The sequence below is a fragment of the Rutidosis leptorrhynchoides genome, chromosome 6 (assembly GCF_046630445.1).
Source record: "Rutidosis leptorrhynchoides isolate AG116_Rl617_1_P2 chromosome 6, CSIRO_AGI_Rlap_v1, whole genome shotgun sequence".
NCBI lineage: Eukaryota > Viridiplantae > Streptophyta > Magnoliopsida > Asterales > Asteraceae > Rutidosis > Rutidosis leptorrhynchoides.
The window spans coordinates 85,885,880-85,891,496 of record NC_092338.1 but is presented as its reverse complement, the minus strand read 5'-3'; the positions used below and the strand labels follow the sequence as shown (position 1 = coordinate 85,891,496).

The window sequence follows — 5,617 nt, the reverse complement described above, 5'->3', positions numbered from 1 at the left end:
GTAGGAATAAGCTAATTTTTCTCATTTGTGATGACAGTCATGCCACCCTTCTTAGGTACGCATTGAACTGGGCTTACCCATGGACTATCAGAGATTGGATAAATTAAACCTGCATCTAGCAGTTTAATAATTTCTTTTTTAACAACATCTTGCATATTAGGATTTAGTCTTCGTTGGCGTTGCACATACATTTTATGACCTTCTTCCATAAGGATTTTATGTGTGCAATACGAAGGGCTTATGCCTTTAATATCATGAATCTTCCATGCAATAGCTGGTTTATGAGCTTTTAGCACAGAAATGAGTTGAGATTTTTCATTTTCTGTAAGAGAAGACGATATTATTATAGGTAATTCAGATTCACCATGTAAAAAAGCATATTCCAAATGGTTTAGAAGTGGCTTTAACTCTAATGTTGGTGGTTCTTCTATCGATCATTTGTATCGATATCTGTCTTCCTCTTTTAGCATTTGAATTTCTTCTGTTATTAGTTCATATCCATTAGCCATGAGTGCGGCAAACATTTTAGCTTCATCAATTGGTTCAGTCCCTTCTCCTAAAGAACATTCTCCTATTCCTTGTAATTCTGGAAATTCTTCTAACAATTCTGCAAGTGAATCTATAGTTTGAATATAATAACATGTATCATCTGCAGATTACCGTTGTTGCATGGCTTTATCAACAGAAAAGGTAACACTCTTGTCCTCTATACTTAGGGTCAGTTTCTTACCGAACACGTCTATTATTGCTTTAGCCGTATTTAAAAATGGTCTTCCTAATATGAGAGGAACTCGAGAATCTTCTTCCATGTCCAGAATAACAAAATCTACTGGAAATACTAAAGTACCAACTTTAACTAGCATGTTCTCCATTATCCCTCTAGGATATTTTACTGATCGATCAGCTAGTTATATGCTTATTCGTGTTGGTTTTAATTCTCCAAGGTCTAGTTTAGCGTATAGTGAATACGGCATTAGATTTATACTAGCACCTAAATCTGTCAATGCTTCTATTGAACTAAGACTACCCAGAAAACATGGAATTGTGAAACTTCCTGGATCTGATAATTTTTCTGGTATAACAGCACTGCAGAACAATTAGCATTCATAGTAACAGCCGATAGTTCTTCCATTTTCTTTCTATTTGTGATTAGATCTTTCAGAAATTTAGCATATCTAGGCATTCCTGAAATCACATCAATGAAAGGAAGATTAACATTTATTTGTTTAAACATATCCAAGAATTTAGATTGCTCGGCTTCAAGTCTTTCTTTTCTCAATTTACTTGGGTAAGGAAGTGGTGGTTGATATGGTTTAACATAAGGTTTAGCCTTAACTGTGTTATCTTCATTAACCTTTTCAACTACCGATTCTGTTTCCTTATCTTGTTCAGATTATGGTTCTTGTGGAGTAGGAATAGAGTCATCAGAAATTACAGGCATTTCAGGTGGTTTAAGCGTAATACCACTTCTCGTGGTAATGGCTTTAGCTATTTCATTCCGGGGGTTAGCATTTGTATCACTAGGTAGACTTCCCGATTTTCTTTCACCTATCAACCTTGCTAGGTTGCTCACTTCTTGTTTCAAATTTTGAATAGAAGCTTGTTGATTTCTAAATGCTTGAGCATTTTGTTCATTGGTTTGTTTCTGAGATGTAAAAAATTGAGTTTGAGATTCAACTAGCTTCGACATCATGTCTTCTAAATTTGGCTTTTTATCATCGGTTTGTGGTGGTTTGTTTGGAAAAATAGGTCTTTGCTGATTGTAGGTATTATTAGATACTTGTTGATTGCTAGGACCTTGTTGGTTGTTGTATGGAACATTTAGGTTATAATTCTGATTTTGATTGTAAATTGGTCTTGGAAGTTGATAATTATTTCCAGGCCTTTGGTTTATGTATGAAACATTCTCTCTTTGTTCCATTGTTTGTTCAATACTGAGACAATCTTTTGTCAAATGTGGTCCTCCACACTGCTCACAACTAATTCGTATTGAGTGAATATCTTTAGTCATCTTTTCCATTCGTCTCTCGACAACATCTACCTTTGCAGAAATTGAATCAAAGTCATGGCTAGAATCGGCTCTAGCCGCTTTAGATGATCTAACGATATCTTTTTCTTGATGCCACTCATGTGAGTGGGAAGCAGTGTTATCAATAATTTTGTAAGCTTCAGTTGCGGTTTTCTTCATAATGGAACCATCAGCTGCTATGTCGATGTCTTTTATTGTAGTGATGTCGCATCCTTGGTAGAATATTTGTACTATTTGATAAGTATCTAAACCATGTTGCGGACATCCTCTCAATAACTTTCCAAATCTTGTCCATGCCTCATATAAAGTTTCATTTGGCTTTTGTGTGAACGTAACAATTTCTTCTTGAAGTCTTACAGCCTTAGATGCCGGAAAGAATTGTTTAAGAAAATTTTCAACTAAAACATCCCATGTATCGATCGCCCCTTCAGGTAACGATTCTAACCAATCTTTGGCTTCTCCCTTTAAAGTCCAGGGAAATAACATGAGATAGATCTGTTCATCCTCCACTTCTCTAATTTTAAATAGAGTACAGATCCTATTAAAGGTACCAAGATGTTCATTTGGATCTTCCTTCGGCGCACCACTAAATTGGCATTGATTAGTTACCATGTGTAGGATTTGTCCTTTGATTTCATAATCTAGTGCATTAATGTCTGGTTGAGTAATTGCATGACCTTGGCCAGTGCGTTTAGCCCTTATTCGGTCTTCCATACTTAGAGGTTCCAGATTTTTCATGATCGAATTTGTTGAATCTGAATCACTAGAGGATTCTGATTTAATGGTTTGTTCCTCGACAATCTCTGTTTGAATGATTGGTGGTTCCGAAGGAAAGATTAGTGGTTCAGGATCTATGAATTGTCCCTGAATATCCTCCGGATTCTCAATTGTGAGGTCAGGTTCAAAAAATGGATTATCGGAAATTGAATTGGAGTACTTGGTCGACTAGATGACGATTCTAAAGAAAAATCAACGGCGAAAATATTGGCTAGATGTCTTGATCGAGTTGCAGGTGGTGAACGTATGAAAGGTGGTGAACGTTTTGCTCGGTGCATTCACTGAATATCCTATTAGTTATAAAAATAAAAATTATATAAGTTATCAAATTAATAGACTTTTCTGATTTTACCCACGTTTCGAATAGCCAAAAGATGCAGCAGGTAGCCAGGACCCTTTAAATCGGAAGCCCACAACTCGCCACTAACAAATCCAACTATTACTACGAACCAGAAAAATTTGGATGTCTATCAATTTAACCGCTTAAAATAATTTTTCGTTGAAGTTTAAATAATTTTTAGAGAAGAAATAGAAAATTCTATGTCCTAAAAACTAGAGAGTCGAGAAATAAGAAAGAAAAAGAGTGCGTCGAAAAACGTCGAAAAATAAAAATAAGAAAGTAGTGCGTCGAAACTTAGAATTCTAAAAATTAAAAATTAAAAGTTGCGTCTAAAGGTATTAAAGCTTAAAAGGAATTCTATATCCAAAATGGCAATAACTTAAAAAGTACTAAAATCTTAAAACGGCGTCGCAAAATTCTAAAGCACCTATATCTTAGTCTAAAGAAAAAGCACTTAAGGGATTTTACGGCAAATCTTAAAAATCTAAAAATATAAATAACTACGGCAAAATACTAAACTATAACTTAAAACTAATTACGAGCGAAAAATATAAATATTACGAATTAACGATTAAAAAGATACAAAATATAAAAATAAAACTTAAAGTTTATAAAAATACAATTTTTATAAAAATATTATTTTTAAAAAGTATTAGTTTTATAATTAATAAAACTAATTTAAACTAAATATTACAAATTAAATAAAACTAAACTAAATATTAAAATAAACTAAACCTAATTAGGTTTTAATTAATAATAATAATTAATCAAATCTAACCCTAAACTGGTCGGACTAGGATACTGACCTGTCTTTTCACCTCATGCGATCGCATGAGGTATTAGTTGTTTTTCCATGTGATCGCATGAACTCAGATACTAGGCCTGATTAGTTGGGCTGCTACAGTGTCAGCCCGATTACTTATTTTTTTTTCTGTTTTTAATTTATATAGAATATTTATATAAAATAAATAAAAACTTAATTTTTTTTAAAAAAAACTACCTATTAGTTTTTGTAACTAAAAGAAAATACAAACTTTTTAATTTTTTATATTTTGAACAACTCTTAAAAATATATATATTTTGTATTTTTTTTTAAATTTTTGTATTTTTAATAATTAAAAACGTATTTTTTTATTTTAAAAAAAATTAAAACTTGATAAAAAATCTTTATTTTTATAGCGTTGCGCTTTCGGCGTTTAACTTTCCCCGGCAGCGGCGCCAAAAATACTTGATGTGCGTAGAGGTGTATACGAAATAGTTATATTTTTACTACGAAATACTATTAAATATGATATAATTTTACACAAGTTATTTATTTATTTATAGAGTGGATATACTTAAACCTTGCTACAACACTTATAGGCAGTGTACCTAATCGTACAGTAGTGTAGTTTTTAGTAAGTCCGGTTCGTCCACAGAGAACTAGCTAAGTTTAACGCTATATTTTTAAAACTATATTTGTAAATATATAAATATATATATAAGTAGTATTATTATTATAAAAGGGGGTTTTTACCGTTTAATGATCGGTTTGTCAATTTTAAAACTTAAGTCGCAGTTAAAACCTAATGTAAAATATTAAAAATAAATATAACTTAATTTAAAGCGTAAAGTAAATGACAATAATTAAAGTGCGATAAATTAAAGTGCGTAAATAAAATGACAATAAATAATATTGCGATAATTAAAAAGTACGATAATTAAAAGTGCAATTAAATAAAATGACAGTAAATAAAAGTGCGATGAAATATGAAATAAAGGAATTATGCTTATTTAAACTTCCGTAATCATGATGTTTGACGGGTTGATTTTAGTTTATTACCATGGGTTAATTGTTCTTTGTCCTGGATTATTCGATATGTTCATCTGGTTTTTGTCCAAAACAGTCCATCAGTCATAAATATAAAGTGCGAGTATCCTCGTCAAATTATTCTTATATCCGAAGTCAAATATTCCAACTAATTGGGGACTTAAACTATAATTACACCAATTTTCCTTGTATGTAATTCACCCCTGTTTTAATAAGTCTATTAACTATTAATCCATTCCCGTGTCCGGTTAAATGAACAATTATTAGTACTTATAAACATCCCGCCCATCGTGTCCGATCGAGTGTATGTGGTTATTTATAGGTACGTCCAATTATAATTTTTATATTAAATTAACGAACTATCATTCAATTAAACAAATATAAAGCCCATTAATAGCCCATAGTCTAATTTCCACAAGTGTCGTTCGTTTGTCCAAACCCCAATTATGGTACAAAGCCCAATTACCCAATTTTAATATTTAGCCCAACATCACGATTACTTCGGCTTAAATAAGCATAATAATAACTTTGCTACGAGACATTAATTTAAAAAGGTTGAACATAACTTACAATGATTAATAATAGTGTAGCGTTAAACGGACAGAAATTCGACTTACACACTTACAACATTCGCTAACATACCCTTATTATTAAACTTTAA

General features: G+C 31.8%; 1 non-coding gene across 1 annotated transcript; it reads left to right on the top strand.

The window, feature by feature from the left end:
- Positions 1-2,276: 2,276 nt before the first annotated feature.
- LOC139856657 (small nucleolar RNA R71) lies at positions 2,277-2,383 on the top strand. Its single transcript, XR_011762124.1, has one exon. It is a non-coding gene; the product is annotated as a small nucleolar RNA R71 (small nucleolar RNA).
- The last annotated feature ends 3,234 nt before the right edge of the window (positions 2,384-5,617 follow it).